Consider the following 19,904-nt stretch of genomic DNA (forward strand, 5'->3'; position numbering starts at 1 on the left):
GGGGCTACTCTGTTCACTCACTATATCCCAGGTTTGTCAAGGACACAGTGGGGGCATATTGCTCATACAGCTATGCCCTCACATATAATATGTTGCACCCTGCCTTAGTGCCGGAAGGCCTGCCAGAGGGGTGGCTTACCCATAGTATATGCAGTGTCTGGTGGACAGGGCACTAGGCAATGTGCCATGTCGACTTTGTGTTTTAGGTTTTCCCCAGAGTACTCAGCCTACAATGGAAGGACTGGGTGCACAGCCCTAGAGGGTGGCATAATTAGTGCTGCGACCCTCAGGGACCTACCACTAGTACCCCCTACCACTAGTGCTAGGGACTTAGGGCCAGATGTAGGAAGAAAACATTTTGCGAGGTGCAAATTGCGAGTACTAGCGACTCGCAATTTGCACCTCGCAAAATGTTATGCAGAAAGGTGTCTCAGACACCTTCTGCGACTCGCTATGGGTTTGCAAAGACCCACCTCATGAATATTCATGAGGTGAGTCACAGTTTCCAACCCCATAGCGAGTCTAGGCACTCACGGGGATGGTGGCCTGCTGGAGACAGCAGACCACCATGTCCGTGACTGCTTTTGAATAAAGCAGTTTTTTTTCTTCTTTTTGCAGCCCTTTTTCCTTAAAGGAAAACGAGCTGCAAATAGAAAAAATATCGAAACCTTTTTGTTTCGTTTTTTTTCAGAGTAGGCAGTGGTCCATAGGACCACTGCCTGCTCTGAAAAAATCATTTTGTTTGCATTCACAAAGGGGAAGGGGTCCCATGGGGACCCCTTCCCGTTTGCGAATGAGTTACCATCCACTTCAAGTGGATGGTAACTGAGAGTTGATTTGCGACCGCTTTCGCGGTCACAAATCAACTCTACACCGCGATGCGGTCGCAAATAGGAAGGGCACACCCCTTCCTATTTGCGAGTCGGAAACACATTTTGCGAGTCGGTTCCGACTCGCAAAATGTGTTTCTGCATTGCGTGAGGTCTTTTGCGCCTCGCAAACGGCGTTTTTCGCCGTTTGCGAGGCGCAAAAGGCTACCTACATCTGGCCCTTATAGTGGTACCTAAAGGTGTATCCAATTGCAATTTTTAGGGAAAGAACACTGACACTAGGAACCTGGTTAGCAGGATCCCAGTGCAGTCCAGTCCAAGCTGCATCCAGAAGCCAAGCAAAAAGTGGGGGTTTACTGCAACCAAGGGCCAGTTTCCAACAGTCTTCTCCACCAGACTGTTGGCGGAAATACCCGTACCGCCAATGTGGCGGTCCTGGGACCGCCAAACTCGTAATGACCCCCATAGTGTTCATCAGTCAGCTATAAGCCATGTTGTGCTTAACCAGGTGTGATGAATGCAACCCAGAAATGCACTGATAAACAGGCATCTATACACCATGTGTATGCTCCCATGAGTGATAGTGGTACATGTATTAATGTATGTTTAAGCAGTCAGCTAGATCCTATCCTGCTTCTACCCAAAAATGGTATGGGTATATGTAAAATTCCCTCTCAACCAGCATATTAGGCTTCTAAGATCATCATTTGAATAGTAATGTACCCTTTTTAGGGCAGATCCATTCATGACCAAAGTATTGGGCAGATCTATTCATAACTGCGCCCCCTCACCTAGTCAGCCCATACTGCTGTATTGCAGCTTTGAAACTTACTTTGTGAAAAAAGAGAGGTGGGGTTTTACCTGCTCTGAATGCCCTGCCAATCACAGACGTTGAAGTAATTGTAAGCTTTCTTTCCACATTTTCTGACAAAACAGCTTTCTCTTAGCGTTCCTCACTGCAACATTCCAGAGCTCTTCAACAACTTCCAAACACCATCACACTATACAAAAAAGATGAAATGCACAATAAATATATTTTTGAAGCATGACTTATACTGCATACACCGACATCAAAGTCTTCCTCAAATTGAAAGAAAACTGTCTTTAAGAGGAGCCTGTTTTAAAATATTTCCTTCCCCACAGTTGCAGTGAAACGACTAGAATAACTAGTTAAAAATATTAATGAATGCAGCCATACTGACAGTATGTGGAAGACCATATGCAGGGCCACTAGAATTATGTAATTCTGCAGCTGCAGCGTTTCACATATTAAGTATGGGTTTGACGCACTTGCCATATAATCATTTATCTTCAGCATAATTTGAAAATTTGAATAAAAACATTTTTTCTAGGTCAAATAGATCAGAAGTTACTAAAAACGCTATCGCACCTGTTATCTGCCGAGGCAATTATTTTGTCACGCAGGGGCAGGTCACCCTTCATTTACTTATTACTTGTATTAATTAGGTGAAACGTTTGTCCATATAGTGTTAACATGTGCAAAAATGAGAAAATATTGAAAACTGCTTCAACAAGTACCGCATTAGGCTGCCAAATGTGCCTACTCTTACTGCATAATTTGGTAAACACTGCCACATAATTTGGCCCTCCCTTGCCGCATAATTGCAGTGGCCCTGACCATTGGAAAACTTTTCTGTCTAACGTCCTGTTGATGGAATTTTCCCACTGGTATTTTGCACTGCTATTTTTTAAAGAGCTGGGCATTCACCATGACCAAATATTTAAAAAATCCTTGACAACTATATCCACCGGTCGTGTTTTCTCTCACAGTCTCACTGTCTTCAGCTTATTCAATTGTTTTTGAGTTCTCTCTCTCTCCCTCACTCCATCCCTCCCTACCTCTCGTTCCCTTTGCCCCCAACCGCCACCAAATTCACTCACTGGGAGTAAGGCCCACTCCATGCTTCTTTTGTGTTCCCTCCCGCCAGCTGGCTGTCCAGGTGCCTTGATAAAGTAGCCTCATCGTTTCGGCATGCCCTGCGACGAGCTGGTGAGTTATGCTCTCCGAGGCGGCATGAGCATGTCATGAAAGAGAGACGCTAATGAGACAGTTCCGTCTCTCTCCGGGGAAGCCGAGTAAGTCTGGCGACCCCCTCTGCCCCAGAATGGGGAAGAAAAACACCAGAGAGACGTGTGCTGGAATATTTATTGTCCTATCCATCAGCCTTGACAGGTTATTAATTGGTACATCTGCTATCTGCCAGAGCTTCTCAACTCGGGAGTCCAGCAGTAAACAGACACTGCTGTATATCGTGGCAGATAGGCAAACAAGAGACGCAAGGAGGAAGTCTGCCGGAGGGAATCATAATTAAAGGCAAGCTTGTTATGATCTATCTGTTTTCCCGCCAGTTCTTTCTCTATTATGTATCACGTCATGCTGTAGTTGCATTGTATTCCTTGCGACGTGCCTTTGCTCTTTCTCCCTTTACTAGTTTAAAGTGCGCATCTTTTTTTTGGGGTATCAAGGAAAGTTATGCGCCATTGGACGGCACAGCTGGCACTTAGTCATCAGAACTTTCCTTTCTGAAAACACCGGATAATTTTTTTTTTGCCGTTACATTTATTCCAGTGCACGAATTACAGTCTCGCACTTATTTTATCTGAGCACATTAATCATAATCAATAATAGCATTTCATTTTGTTGCCAATTGGCCTCCGTATTCACGGCTACTACCTTGGTAAACGTGATGTCTCCGGTCAATACAAGCTCATTGTTTTGCCTTATATTGTTTATTCGTATACAAGTGTTATTGACGCAGGACAGTAATAATTCTGCGCTGTTTTGCGGTTGTGAACCAGTTATTTGGGTGTTTTCGATAGGTCGCTGTGAGTTCTAGGCTGGTCTTGCTTATATGCAGTAGTAACGAGGATTTGTGGCTCACAACTTCAGCACAGATTACATTTTCTCTCTAATGTTCCAAGTTTTCAGAGTCGTAACCTGAGAAGAGGTCCTTAAAATCTACTGTGAGTGACCCGGAACAGTTTATTCCACCTAGTGCAAATCTGTCCCATCTAGATGTGTGCATGTGGCACCTTTTTAATTGAGTGCCTAAATCTCTCCTCATATATAACCAGGAGCATAATGCAGGACTTGCAATATTTAAGAGTGACCCAATCAAAGTAAGGCTGTTACATACCTATGAATTGACATGTCCTAGGGCCTCATTACGAATTTGGTGGTCCGTGGACCGACATGGTGTCTGTGGCGGTCCGATTCCCTTCGGGTTGGTGGTCGGAGTGCCGTATTATGAGTCATGTGGCCCATGGAGCAAAGACCGCCGCAGTCCCGCCGGCACCACCAGGCAGCACAGACTGCAGAGGTCATGAGACTGCACAAACAGGCCAGCGAAGCCTGTGTTGCCGCCGGACACATTATGAGGTTGCACACTGCCAAATGACCATGGTGGTCGAACCACCATGTCTCAGCAGGCGGAAACAGGGGGGGGAGACACTCACCTGCAGGCAGCCTCACACATCCGGTGCCACAATGGAGCCCATCACACACGTCCTGCCGCTGCTGATGAGCATCGAAGGTGCAGAAAATACATGCCGCCGTGGGTGCAACCGAACGTAAGTACACACACCTACCTGTGTGATTACACTAAACAATAGATCTTTGCATCGTCACTCACATCATATTGGGGACAAGCTATGTGCACCAAGTACATTGTCATTGTGCCCCTCCTCAGAATCAGACACAAAGAAGGACACATGCACAGTCACAATACGCCCCCTTTGGGAAGGTCACTCATACTGGACCACAACACTACACCAAAACACACATCTGCTCATCTTAGGTACAGGGACAGTGAAGTGTAGACAACATTGTCTCACACAACACTTAGAACACACCATCATCACATCTACAAATACAACTCACACACTCATATTCCTCGTATGTCATGGATTGTCATCACATTCAACACACATGTATGGATGTGGCATGGAACATAAAAACCACTCCCAGTAAACAGCCCTGCAATGGATACACACATCACCCACATTGCAACACAAATGAAGGACAATGGGATACACAATAGACAGAGAGACAAATATCCCAAGTTCACTATGCATACAATACCTGCACATTAGGGATGGGGCCATCAGGAACACTCAGGGAAGGAGGCTGCACTGGGACACATATCACTCTGCACACGCCCATTAAACAACATCTGCACAGGAACTGGTCCTTCAAGTATCTCAGACAGAAATAACACTATACTCATATGACATGCCTTGTCTTCACAATGAGGAAGTGCAAGTCAACAAAGCACATACAACTCTAACTTCTTTTGACATACCTCTATATCAAGCATCTGCAAGGTACACACAGCCACATTTTTGCACATGCACAATCAAATGCAAACAAAGGTAGCACAATTGAACACACTACATGCCTGTACAAACAAAACTCAAGCTGCCACACATTAGATGAATCCATAATCCATATCAGGGATACAAGTCTAGCACAATACATGCTCACATTGGACAACACAAGGTGAAATACTTACCATACCAAACATTACACAATGCCATTACACCACCATTGCATTTACACCCACTTATCCTTACAGTCAGCATATACCCTGTCTTGTGGGACACCAGCACTGCCCACAAAGTCAGATACTGCAAACAACAGCAAATGAATCAGAAAGCAGGTTGAAAGGCACACAACTGTAGGCAGACAACACAAGTTACTCAGGAACAACACAAAGGTAGAAAAAAGAAATGCAGAACAAATGTGTACCCCAAAAAATAACAGTTCAGGTAGCCCAAGGCCGTTGGCCAGTCCATTTGGTTCCGTACAGGCACATCACTGTGCCGTCACTTGACTCCTAACTACCAGGGAACTGCCACAGGAAGGGGCATCAAGTGGGCAGGCAGGCAACTCAGGGATAATCTTTGGTGCGGGTCAGATTTGGGGTGGTTGGATTTTGTCTTGGGTTTGGGAGGTGTGGACTACCTCTTGGGAGGGGTGGGCTTCTTCTTGGCAGAGGAGAATGTGTGCTTGAAGGGGGCAGGTGTGACGGGGGAGGGCTTGGATGTGGAAGGGAGTGGTAGAAAGGTGGGTCAGGACATCTTGGGTTTGGAATAGGATAAAGGGAACAGGGGAAAAGTCACAGTCTCACAAACAAACGCTCTTAGGTACACCCGGATGGTGAGCAGGAGGGGGTGGGGATTTGGAGGTTAATGGAGTGGTTGTCTGTTGTGTCAGTGTGGATGTCATAGGTGTGTGCATGTGGGAGGTATGACTGTGTTTTGGTGGTGTTTGTTGCATGGGTGGGTGTGTGCATTTGTGTGACTTGGGTGGCTGGGAGGTGCTGGGGGATGGGGTAGTGGATGTGTGTGTGTCTGTTGGGGTGGTGTCTGTGGGTATGCTGGATGTGGTGGGTGTGTCACTGACTGTTGAGGTGGTTCCTCTGGTTATTCTTGATGTAGTGTGTGGGCCAATGGAGGTGGTGGGGGTTTCTGGGGAAGTGGTGACTGATTTTTTGTCTGTGAGTAGCTGTTGTTTGCTTGCCTGCTGGTGTGTTTTGTGGTGCTTTTATCTGTCTGTGCTTCTCTTGTGTGTTGAGGTGGGTGCATACAGATCGGTCTGTGTGCTTTGGGTCGATAGAGGAGTTAGGGATCCGGAATAGGAATAGAGAGGTCGAGGGGGAACGGAAGGATCTCTGTAGGCCAGACATTGTACCATGAATGCCTTCCAGGAATTCATTAGTCTGCTGCAGTTGGGTTGCCAATCGGTGGATGGCATTCACAGTGGCTGTCTGACCAACAGAGATACTTCTCAGGAGGTCAATAGCCTCTTTAATGAGGGGAGCAGGGGTAACACAGGCTGGGGCAGAGGGGCCTCTGGAAAAGGAGATGCCCCACCTCTTGGGTGAGCGTGCACGCCAACTGGGTGGGAAGCAACAGGGAGGGCAGTGATAGAATGGGATGGCAGACAAAGATGGTACATGGGTATGCCCCAATAGGTCCGCCACCACTAGAGAGTGCCCACTGGAGGTAGATTCCGAAGATGAAGATAATGTTCCAGGCTCCCCATGGCACTCCCCTCACCCTTGTGCCACTGGGTCCCTCTGTGTCTGTGGTGTCTTGAGCCAAGGTATCGTGGCCAGATGCTTAACCACTTGGCTGTGTCCTCTCTCCTTTACTTCCCTTTGCTGATGTTACAAATACAAAGAGAAAAGGGGTTGTTAGAAATGGGGTCTCTAGTTGGCAGTCAGTTTACACCCTGTCTAAATAAGGACCCTCACTTTAGTCAGGGTTAGGGAGATACTTAGCTCACATAACCCCTGCTCACCCCCTTGATAGCTTGTCACAAACAGTCAGGCTTACCTCAGAAGCAATGTGTAAAGCATTTTCACATAATACACAGTAACAGAGTGAAAACCCTACAAAGGGACACCACAACAGTCTAGAGAAATAGCCAATATTTATCTGCATAAAACAAGACCAAAACAAGAACAATCCAATATACAATAATAAAGAAATGAATTTTGCAAGAATTAACTTAGAAATACAGTTCATTGAAGTCAATAGCTCCGTCTGGGGCTATCATGGCATTGTGAAAACCAAATCCAACAGTTCAGGCCAACTGCGGGGTCAGGAGCCAGCTACGGTGTCTGGAAGACCATCAAACAGTACCTTGGAAATGTAGGGCGTTGTGATCCTTGCAATGAGTGCGGCATCGCTGGCGTCAGCAGGTGTCAGAGGGTGTTGGTTGCAGAGGCCGGTGCAGGGGTCATTGGGCCCTTGAAGTCACACGCATTGCAGATCGAACTCCGGGCTGATGATGACATCAGGATCTCTGGCTTCGATGGCGTTAGGGCTGCAGTGCAAAGCGGAATGATGCAATGTGCGGTGCCCACAGGTCACGGTGCAGGCAGAAGCATTGTCTTTGCTGAGCTCTCTTGTCGCAAGGCCCAAGGCGGCAGTACGATGTGGGGCGGGCTCCATGCAGCGCCTACCGGTCGCGGTGCAGACTGGGGAGTCTGTTGACAATGCTGCAGTCAATGGCGCTGATGTCGGTGGACCAGGGATGCAGTGCGGGACAGGACGGTGCTTTGTGTAACTCTGCACTGTCCTAAGTCACGGTGCAGGCAGCGGCATCGGTGTCAGCACAGAGCAACGTTGTCGGGGGTACCAAGGCTGCAGTGTGAGCGAGGCAATGTGATGTATGGGGCCCACAGGTCACAGTGAAAGCAGCAGCTCAGTGACGGTGTCAGGTGGCGGCATCGGTGAGACCAGGTTTGTGGTGCAAAGAGGGGGCACGATTTCGTGCACCGTCATCAGGTCATGGCACAGGCAATGTTTACAGGGCTACTCATGTGGGTGACACAATCAGTGCTGCAGGCCCACTAGTAGCATTTGATTTACAGGCCCTGGGCATACATAGTGCACTTTACTAGCGACTTACCAGTAAATCAAATATGCCAATCATAAATAAACCAATCACCAATTGAATTTACACAGGGAGCACTTGCACTTTAGCACTGATCTGCACTGGTAAAGTGTGCAGAGCCAATAAACCAGCCAAAAAAGAAGAAGGTCAGAAAGCAAAAAGATAGGGGAGACGTGCTTAAAGATGACAGGTCTAACATATGTGCCCTCCAGCTGAGAGTAGGGAGAACTACCCAACCCCCTGGGAGTTCTCCTCACTAAGGCAGAAGAACCTGGACAGAGCATCAGCATTGACGTGTTCTGTGGCAGGTTGGTGTTCCACTGTAAAGTCCACCCCCTGTAGGGAAATGGACCACCTCAACAGTTTTGGGTTCTCACCCCTCATCTGCATTAACCATCTGAGATGCCTGTGGTCTGTCTAAACCCGGAAGTGAGACCCAAACAAGTAGAGCCTTAGCTTCTTCAGTGCCCAGACCACAGCAAACGCTTCCCCTTCATTGCACTCCAACTCTGTTTCCTGGGGAGTAGACTCCTGCTAAGAAAGACTACAGGCTAGTCTAGGCCAGTGGTTTTCAAACTTTTTAATGCCACAACCACAGTGGGGAACAAAGAATCATTGGGACCACCCTCAGAATTTTTCACAATTATTCTATTAAGCTGGCAATGTTTAAATATATCTAGACTTCTTTAAACATTGCATTTAATTTTGGTTACCTTTTTAAAAATGTAATCAATTCTTTTTCTGCTTAAAACACAGCACATTTATCTGCATATTGTTTCTTATGGCCAGAGTCTTGCATCCCCCCTGGGATCACTGAAGGCCCCCCTGGGGGTCTACCCCCCAGTTTGAAGACCCCTGGTCTACACCCTCTTTGTTCAGATGTAAGAGTACCACTCCCACACCATGCTCTGAAGCATCTGTTTGTACTACAAATTCCTTGGAGAAGTCTGAGGCCAGCAGCACAGGAGCAGTGCACAAGGCCGCCTTCAGGGTTTCAAACGCAGTTTGGGATGCCTCAGTCCAGATCGCCTGTCTAGGCTGCTTCCTGAAAGTCAGCTCTGACAGTACCCAGACCTTACATCAAACGTGCTGAGGAACTTGACAGCTCCTAACCGATGAATTAACTAATCAGCTCTAGGGATGGGGTGGGCATCAGTTTGGGTGACTGCATTGAGCCCATGGCAGTTCACCCCAAACCAAAGTTCTGATGTGGCACCAGGTGCAGCAGCCTAAGGTACCAAAACCACTGTGCTAGACCAAGGGCTACTGGAGTGCTCAATCACCCCTAAAGCTAACAAACATCTTAAATACCCCGTCGCTGATGCTGGACTTCACCCTGTCAGCTAACTTAAACTTTGCGTTTTACAGGCAGGCTGTTGCCAATGTCCACATCAAGCGTGTATAGACGGGTGAAACCTGGAGTGAGTGAAAATTGTCCCAGTAACTGGCAACAGTCACTCTGTTGTTCTAGAGTCAGAGAAGGGGAGAGGATCATGCCGTCTACTGACCCATCCTGCTCCCTGGCTGACAGGAGGTCAGGGAGAGGCTCACTCTCCTCTTCCACCCCGTCTGCTATAGCCAGAAGCATGGTTAACTCAGACCTCTCAAAGTGGGGTTTGTGGTGGTTCACATGTGGGACCCCCTAAGGGTTTCCTAGGAGTTTATAAGTCCACCAAATAGGTGACATTACTCTTGTGCTCCTTTACCTCAAATCGTCCTATCCACTTGTCCTGTAGAGTGCAGGGCTCTCCTGGGGCCATGTCCCATATTTTCTGTCCTGGTTGAAACTCAACCAGAGTGGTATTCTGGTCGTGTCAGCATTTCATGTCCTCCTGGCTTGCCTCCAGGGTCACATTAGCAAACTTCCTAAAGGGAACAGTCTGGTTTCTTAAGGCCAGTATGTAACTAAATACATCCTGGTGTAACTTCCTAGGAGCTTGCGCCCAGCCTTCTTTCAGCAGATTTAGAGGTCCTCTCACAGGGTGCCCATACATCTCAAAGGGGCTAAAGCCAACCCCTTTCTGTGGTACTTTCCTGTAGGCAAAGAAAAAGCATGACAAGAGGATATCCCACTCATGCCTCATGGAGTATGACAAACCCCCAATCATGCCTTTCAGGGTTCGGTTGAAGCTCTCAATCAACCGGTTACTTTGGGGGTGGTAAGGAGTGGTGAACTTGTAGTTGACTTCTCACTCCTTCCACATGGTCTTTATGTACATGGACATAAAGTTGGTACTCCGGTCTGATACCACCTGCTTGGAGAAAACATACTCAGGTAAAGATCCCCATCAGTGCCCGGACCACAATGGGCGCCAAAGTGATAGGGTACCCAGTGGCATGGCCCACCAAGACTAGGATGAGCCTGTTGCACAGGGCTGTCTTGGGGTCCAGAGGCCCTACTTTGTCAATACCCACCCACTCAAAAGGGGTGCTCATGACAGGGAAGGGTTGGAGGTCAGCTTTACATTTCCCTTCAATCTTGCCACTCGCTTGGCAAGTCTGGAAGGACCTACAAAAGGCATCAGTATGTTTTCTCATTTGGGGCCAGTAGAAGTGGGTGACAAGCCTGTTAAAGGTCTTGCCCGGCCCCAAATGTCCTGCCAGAGACACATCATGAGCCAAACCCAGTAGGAAGGCTCTGAAGAGTTGGGGTACCACAATCATATGGGCTGGCCCAGGCTCAGCGGCCTTAGGCTCGCTATACAGGAGACCATTCTCCCAGTAGATCAGATGAGACTTGGGCTCAGCACTAGCTGCCTGATCTTCAGCCTGCTGCCCAAAACCCATGAGAGTAGGGCACACCTTCTGCTCTTAACAGAACTCCTCCATGATAGGATCCCCTTCTTGCTGCCAATGGGTCAGCTCAAGTAGATCTCGCAGTTCAGCCACTTATTCCCCTGTACTTGCCAGAGTGTCCCCATCAAGGTCAGCCTCCTCCTGGACCGTGGGAACTTCAGGGGAAAGTTTCCTGTGCACCCTGCTCTTTCTCATGGTAGGCACCAGGGCCACTGTTCAGGCTCCAGGTCGGTCTGATCACCCTGACTGTCTGCCATGGACCGTTTTGTCACACACACCCACTCTGGCAACCCCTACATCTCCAAGTGTCACCTTAGCTCCACCTCTGTCCAGGCGGAAGTCTCCAGGTCGTTGCCCAGCAGAGACTCAATAGGCATAGTGGGACTCATAGCTACCCTCAAGGAACCTGAGACCTCCACACTCAAAGGGAACATATACCACCCTACAAAGGTGTTCAGAATTGTCCACTGCACCTACTTGATTGAATACAACTGGGGCTATCTGCTGTTCAGACATCAAGTGACACTGGAACGTGGTCACATTGGCTCCAGTATCTCTGAGAGCCTCTACTCTCTCTCCATTGATAGTCATCCACTGCTTGTACTTTTTAGTTTTATTAGGCATTAGGTTTCTTTGGACCATCTCACTGTCCCCTAGTGAGACAAGGGTCTCAGTTGATTCCCCACACCCACCTGGGACCAACTCCTCCCCAAGAGCTATATTGGCCAACCCCTTGGTCAGCCCACCTGTGGGTGGCTGTGCCCACTTGGGATATTTGGGCTCCCCCTTCATGTGGCCCACCTGGTCACAAGCATCACAATGACAATGTACTGTCTCTGTTGGCTTTCCTGGTTAGACCCATGGTTTCTTGTCTCCTTGGGGGCAGGGATTTTTACTCTGGGTACTAGACCTTTTGGAGAACTCTTTTGTTTACGCTTGTTCCCCTCACTCTGTTGCTGGGGACCCTGCTCACCTTTGGCAGAGTCGCCACCATACACCTTCTTGTGGACCCTACTACTCACCCAGCAGTCGGCCTCCAAAGCAAGTTTCTTGGTATCAGTCAGCTTACTATCAATCAAGTGCTAGCGCAGCTCTATAAAACACAGACTCGCCAAGTTGCAATTAAGTTGTACAGCCCCTTAAAATCTGTGACATTACTGTCCCTCAACCAACCATCCAGTGATCTGCAAAAATAATCCACACATTCTAACAAGGTCTGTGAACCCATAGCTAGTGAGAAGGGCCTCCGTAATGTCAGCATAAGTGAGAATTGTACCCCTCACCCAAAGCCAGCAAGGTGTCCCTCCCCTATGATGTGGTTCCACAATCCTGCTCCCAATTCTTCTCAGGGAACCCATTCATGTGGATAGATGCCTCATATCCGTGAAACCACCTAAGGATGTCATCCCCTTCTTGTACTCCCTTGATATATTCTTGGGAATGTGGGCTATTCTATCTGAGTACAATGAGGTATTGCTGCCACAATCAATGCTCAATCTCTTCCTCTAACCCAGCTCCTTTACTCTGAGCTCTTGGTCTAAAAACATATTTTTCTACTCCATTTTTAACCTCTCCAACTCTATCCGATATCTCCTGGTTTCTCTCCTGTCTTCCATCTCTCCTGGAGTCAGGCACTTTGAACTACCACTGATGCCTGGCCCGGAGGGTACCTCCCCCCCCCCAGCAGCTCCTCCACCCCCAGCACCTCTTCACTTAGATATGGCTCCACGGGCTCCCCCATTGGATCCTCAGAATACCCAATGGCATTTCTGGCTGCTACCCAGACCATCAGCACCACCCTGGTGAGGCCTCTAACTTGGACTTTGAGGCCTTTGCAAACTGAATTCAATTCCTTCACAGTGAAGGTTTCCAAACCTATCCTCCTCAGAAACCAGATCCAGGGATGTAACTGATGATGCCCTTGACTGAGAAATGATGTAGTAGGAATTTCAACTTAAACTCAAGACCAAAAATGTATCCAAGGAAAAATCACAACTAAAAAGTCTGCATGTGGTACCTAGTGATCTGCAATATGATAGTAGTGTTCAACAATCACTGTAGGCCAAGTGCAAATGCAATTCCTATCCTCACCTCTGGCAACCAGTGTTAAAAATTGGGTCTGTAGTTGGCAGTCAGTTTACACACTGTCTGAGTAGGGACCCTCACTCTAGTCAGTGTAAGAGACTTACCCAGATCAGATAACACCTGCTGACCCCCTTGGTAGCATGGCACAAGCAGTCAGGCTTCCCTCAGAAGCAATGAGTAAAGCATTTGCACATAACACACAGTAATAGAGTGAAAAAAATACAAATGGACACCACACCAGTTAAAAAAATAGCCAATATTTATCTGCGTTTAACAAGACCAAAACGAGAAAAATCCAACATACAATTGTTAAGATACGAACGGCGTTGTGAACAACAAACCCAACATTTCAGGCCGACCGCAGGGTTGCGGGCCAGGTATAGTGTTGGGAAGACCCTCAAACAGTACCTTGGAAATGTAGGGAATCGTGATCCCTGCGATGTGATCCAGGGTGTGGCATGCTTCGGTGGGTGTCAGTGGGTGTTGGTTCTGGAGGTTGGTGGAGGGGTGGTGGGGCAACTGAATTCACAAGCATTACAGATCAAACTCCGGGCTGATGATGAAGTCAGGAGCGCTGGCGTCTATGGCATCTGGGCTGTGGTGCAAAGTGGGACAATGTGATGTGCGGTCCCCACAGGTCACCGTGCAGGCAGCAGCACGGTGACGGCATCCTGCTTCATTATTAGGACCAAGGTTGTGGGGTGAAGCAGGGTGGCCCGGCGTGCGCTGTATCTAGGTCATGGCGCATGCAGGGGCATTGTAGTTGCTGAAGCGCTATTTTTGATAGGCCCAAGGGAGCGGTACAACACCGGGCGGGCTCCGTGTGGTACCTATGGGTCGTGGATCAGACGGAGGCAGCTGTTGACGATGCTGGAGTCAATGACACTGGCGTTGTTGGGCCAGGGCTGTGGTGCTGGATGGGACGGTGCTTCATGTACCTCACGAGTGGTGTCCTCAGGACACGGTGCAGGCTGTGGCGTCGGTGTCAGCGTAACTCATCGTCAGGGATTCCAAGGCTGTGGTGTGAGTGAGGCGATGCAGAGGGCAAGTCCCACTGGTCACGATGGAAGCACTGGCTCAGTGACAGCATCAGGTGTCGTCATCGGTGATACCAGGGTTGCATTGCAAATTAGGGCACGGCTCCATGCGGTTTCATCAAGTCACGATGCAGGCAGCAGCATCATTGACAGCCTGGTGGTGGTTTTTCTTCTGTTGCAGCACAACACACACAGTTCCCAGTGTTGTAGACAGATAAATTAGAAGCCTTTGGTATCCCTGAGATTTCTAAACGGAGGCAGTTCTACTTCAAGCCCTTCACAGGAGAAACCTCATAAGCAGGATACACAGCAAAGTCCAGTCTTCATCTCCTCCACAGCACAAGCAGCAAATGCATGCCAACCCAGCAAAGCACAGCCAGCAAAGGGCAATACTCCTCCTCACAGCTGTTCAGTTGTTCTTCTTGGCAGGGGTTCCTCTTGATCCAGAGGTGTTCTCAAAGTCTGGGTTTTGGGTCCAATACCTATACTAATTCTGGCCTTTGAAGTAGGTAAACTTCAAAGGCAAATCCTTCTTCCTCACAAGAACCAGTTCTGTCCTGCTCTGTCCCAGACACTCTCCAGGAGGGGGAGACATCTTTGTGCAGGCAGGTCCAGCCCTATTCGGGTACAGGTGTCAGCTCCTCCCACCACTCTTAGCCCAGGAAGACCCATCAGGATATGCAAGGCACATCTAAGCTCCCTTTGTGTGATTGTTTAAAGTGTATGCAAGAGGCCCGAGCTGTCAGCTGCACAGCCGTGGATTCCACCGACAGGCACAGAATGCCTGTAAAAGTAGCATTTTCAAAATTACAATTTAATAACCAACTTCACAAAAAATGTATTTTTAAATTGTGAGTTCAGAGACCCCAAACTCCATATGTGGATCTCCTCCCAATGGGAAATTACGTTGAAGAGGAATTTAAAGTCAATACCCATGGTAACCTAAGGGAGAGATAGGCCTTTCAATAATGAAAAATGTATTTGGCAGTATTTCACTATCAGGACATGTAAAACACACTACCACATGTCCTACCTTTTAACTACACTGCACCCTAACTATGGGGCTATGTAGGGTCTACCTTAGGGATGATGTAGAAAAAGGGAGGTTTTGGGGCTGGCAAGTGGGTGCCCTTGCCAGGTTGACATGGCAGTTCAAAACCGCACACATAGACACTGCAGTGGCAGGCCTGAAACATGTTTGCAGGGCTACTCATGTGGGTGTTACATTCCCACCACTAGCATTTGATTTACAGGGCCGGGGCTCATAGAGGCCCTCATTACAACCCTGGTTGTCGGTGATAAAGTGGCGGTAATACCGCCAACATGCGAGCAGTAATAAATATGAAATTATGACCACGGCGGAAACCGCTCAGACAGACATCCTCTTTAACACACTGACCCTCAGGGCGAAACCAACGGGCACCACAGCTGTAACCGGCAACAGCCAGGCAGAAGACAATGTATCGCCCATAGTAATATGACACACCTATCCACCACCTCTTCCGTGGCAGTACCAATGACATCAAAAGACTGGTGGAAACACTGCACAGAAGGGAAACCACTCACTTCTGAAGGCTCAAGGAAGAACCACGCCGCCATGGTGCCCGAGTTGCATGTGTTCACAATGCTCATCTACCTTCTGCTCCATTACGAACACCAACACCGGTGAAGAGGACCACGGTGAGTACTGCCGCCTAGCACACAGGGGAGGGGGAGGAAAAAGAGAGTAACACACACATGCAACACTCAACACCCCCACCCCAACACCACACACACACAACCAGATGCAGTAAAATAACATATATACCCCTTGCCCCTCAGGAATAATGCAAGGACAACTACTATAGTGTAAAAAGGCAGTTATAAGATAAATATAGGTGAAATACGTGCATCCAAATCAAAAAGTATATACATATTTACAATGCAAGGGATACTGCCCAGTCCTCAATGTCCGTGGGCCACAGGGCCACTTCACAAAGTCCAAGGCCCAACCTCACTCCTGCACTAACGTGGAAAGAACACTGCCGGGGCATCAGGTCGAAAATAGACAGGCACCTCAGGAGGACAGGGAATGGGGGGCACCTCAGCTGGAAGATGGTACAACGCCACTGGTCCTGGAGGGGGCAACATGCTCATTACTCTATCCTGGGAAGTGCAAGGCCACAGTCTCTCAAGTGGGTGATTTGCCCTTGCTTGGTCCTGGGGAGTGCAGGGCCACAGTCTCTCAAGTGGGTGATTTGCCCACTGCTTGGTCCTGGGGAGTGCAAGGCCACAGTCTCTCAAGTGGGTGATTTGCCCACTGGTTCTGGAGGGGGCATCGTGCCCAGTGAGCTTCATCCTGGGAAGGATGGGGAGAGTAGATGGCTTCTCCACTGGTTCTGAAGGGGGCATTGTGCCCAGTGAGCTTCATCCTGGGAATGATGGGGTGAGTCGATGGCTTCTCCATTGGTTCTGGAGGGGGCATTGTGCCCAGTGAGCTTCATTCTGGGAAGAATGGGGTGAGTGGATGGCTTCTCCACTGGTTCTGGAGGGGGCAACATGCCCTGTGATGCAGATCTTGGGGAGTTAAAGGTCACAATCTCTCACCTGGGTGTCAGACCCACAGGATTTGCTGGGGCCAGGCCACACTACAGCCCATGGACGTAGGACTACACACTGTCTGCCAGCAGTGACGGCTGCTCAGTGGTGGCAGTGGTGGTGGTGCTGCTGCTGGTAGTGGTGGGGGGAGTCTCCAGCCCTTCCCCTGCAGCCTCTGACGGCTGGCCACTGGGGCTGCTGCTGCTGGCAGTGGTGCTGGTGGCGGTGCTAGCAGTTGTGGGGTGAGGCTCCAGCCCTTCCCCTGCAGCCTAGGACGGCTGCCCACTGGGGCTGCTGCGGCTGGTAGTGATGCTGGTGGCGGTGCTGGCAGTGGTGAGGGGAGGCTCTAGCCCTTCCCCTGCAGCCTTGGACGGCTGAACCAACATGGTTGGTGGCGGGGGCTCCGACTGAGTCCCAGCACCAGGCCTCTTGTCCTTTTTGCCTGCAGCAGCTGGGGTTGCCTCCTTGCCCTTCCTTGCAGCACTTGGTGCTGGCACCCTATCCATGTGGCTGCCTGGTGCCCAGGATCCTCTCCCACCTGGTGTAGCTTTGGACACTACTGTGCCCCTGGACTTGGTGGCTGAGGTGCTTACCTGGGTTTTGACCACCCTGGCCTGACGTGAGGGACGGGGCATGGAGGGCTAGGGAAGAGGTCAATGTTGGTGAAGAAAAGCTTCTTAGGGACATTGGGGGGGAAGAGGGAGATGGTTTGGAAGTGGAGGAAGAAGGAGTGGTTGTAGGAGGTGTCAATCTGCTGTGTTTGGGGTCAGGTGCATGAGCTGGATGCTGTTCTGAGGTAGATGGCTGTTGGGTGTCTGAGTGCTTGCGTTTGTGTACTTTGGGAGGAGGGGGCACAGACACAGTGGGAGAGGACACAGGGGACGTGTGCATGGGAGTGGGGGTGGTGACCGCCAGTGAGCGGCGTGTGCTAGTGATGGGGGTAGTGGGTGAGGATGTAGTGCATGCAGATGTGAGTGGAGACGCAACTGGGAGGGAGGTGGAGGACGAGGGGGCCACAGTAGAGGCAGCGGATGTTGGTATGTCTGCATCTGGATGGTGTTTGTGTGATTGCCTGTGGGATGAAGTGTGGTGCTTGTGTTTGCCATGTCCACTCTTGTGTGTTGTCCTGGGTGCATGTTCATCTTCCTGTGTGATTGGGATAGGTTGGGGTTGAGGGGATGGAATTGGGTAGAGGAAGTTGGAGGGGGGAGGCTAGAAACAGGGACAATGGCAGCCATCAGAGAGGAGGCCAGGGCCTGGATTGATCTATGTTGGGCTGCCATGCCAGTGTGAATGCCCTCCAGGAATGCATTTGTCTGTTGCCTTTGGGCTGCCAGCCCCTGGATGGCATTCACAATTGTTGACTGCCCAGCAGAGATGGATTGCAGGAGGTCAATAGCCTCCTCACTCAGTGCAGCAGGGCTAACTGGGGCAGGACATGAGGTGCCTGGAGCGAAGGAGGTGCCCACCCTCCTGGGTGAGCGGGCACGGGAATCTCGCTGACGGGCTGCTGGGAGGGTGGTGCTGGTATGGGTGGTGGCGGCTGTACCTGTAGCTGGGGTGTGCCCAGAGGTGTCCGCCACCACCGGGGAGCTTCCATCGGAGGAGGAATCATGTCCGAACAGTCCCCTCCTGTCTCTGCTGTGGTGCTCCACTCGCCCTTCATCCCACTGGTGCCCTCACCGTTGGTGGATTCGGCATCCTGGGTCCTGTGTCCTGTGGGATGCAGCTCCCTCTGTCATCGGTGCCTCTTCTCCTCCGCCAGATGATGCTAATGCACATAAGGACAAGGTGACAAAACAAAAAGGGGGCGAGAGACAAAGGACACACTTGGTCAATGACACCACCGTTGGCATACACAACACCCACCCACAGGGAGCAGCCCTACAATGCTCTACCAGTCACAAAGCTAGTCACCAGGCCATGGATGGGGACACCTAACGCCAATTGCCGCACCCCTGAGACCCACAGACCCCTGCCCAGTAGTGGATGCCTACTAGCTTGGTTGGAGTTATTTTACATGAGAACCCTGCCCAACATGGGACCTACTGTGCAATGTCAGACCTGGCCTAGGGCCACCCACAGGCCCACATCCCCCACCCGGATACCACCCCACCAGGTGCAAATTGTATATTGGGGCACTGTACTCACCCCCTTGCAGCTGCTGTGATGCCCCCAAGCATTCATCCAGCTCCAGATAGGCCACAGTCAGTATGCGGGCCATCATAGGGGTCAGGGTTCGACGAGCACCCCTTCCTTGTTGGGAGGCCATCCCCAGCTTGGCCTCCACCTTCCTCCATGCCCAGCGTCTCACATCCTCCCACCGTTTGCGAAAGTCGGTGCTCCACCTGCCACAGACCCCCAGGGTCCGCATGTCCTATACCCTTTTTCTGACATGCAGGGAAATGGACACAGGGAAAGGTATTAGTCTGACCGTCCTGCCTGTTACACTCATGGCCCACCATGCCCCTTCCCATCCCACATTAGCACAGACATGGCCCACCATACATGCTGCACGCTAGGCAGGGCCCATCCACCATACACCCCCTACATGAGGCCTTCACACACAGCACTCCATGCAGTCACGCCCAATGCATCGTTCTCACGGTGTACTCATCTGTTGGTCTGGAGGCCCATACAGCAATCGGTACTGGGGTAGCACCTCATCCACCAGTTTCTCCAACTCTCCCGAGGTGAAGTCAGGGGTCCTTTCCCCAGTGACACGAGCCACGGTCAGTTCCAGACACAGGTCACATCAGCACATGCAGTGTAGGTCATGTCCTGCTGAAGGTCAGGTAGCAAGTGAGTGAACAGCTAGAAAATGGCAGTGACGTCAGCGGTGGTGCATACCATTGGCCACTCTACCCCATAGGGTCCAATGTTAACCGATGAGGAGTTGCATGGCGGATTTCAACTGCCTCCCGCAACAGCATACAACACAACATCAGCGGAATTACCTAATTTCCACCTGTCCCTCCAAACAGGACAGGCGGATGCCATTTCGGGGGGGGGGGGTGCAGGCCATGGCTCCTAACTGCATCACAGTACACATATGCACCATTTGGACCTCTACAACAAATTACTGTTACAATTACAACATACATTGAAGTGTAATGGTTGGAAATAAGAGATACTTATACCCGCGTAGCAGTC

The sequence above is a fragment of the Pleurodeles waltl genome, chromosome 5, assembly GCF_031143425.1.
Source record: "Pleurodeles waltl isolate 20211129_DDA chromosome 5, aPleWal1.hap1.20221129, whole genome shotgun sequence".
In the NCBI taxonomy this organism is placed as follows: Eukaryota; Metazoa; Chordata; class Amphibia; order Caudata; family Salamandridae; genus Pleurodeles; species Pleurodeles waltl.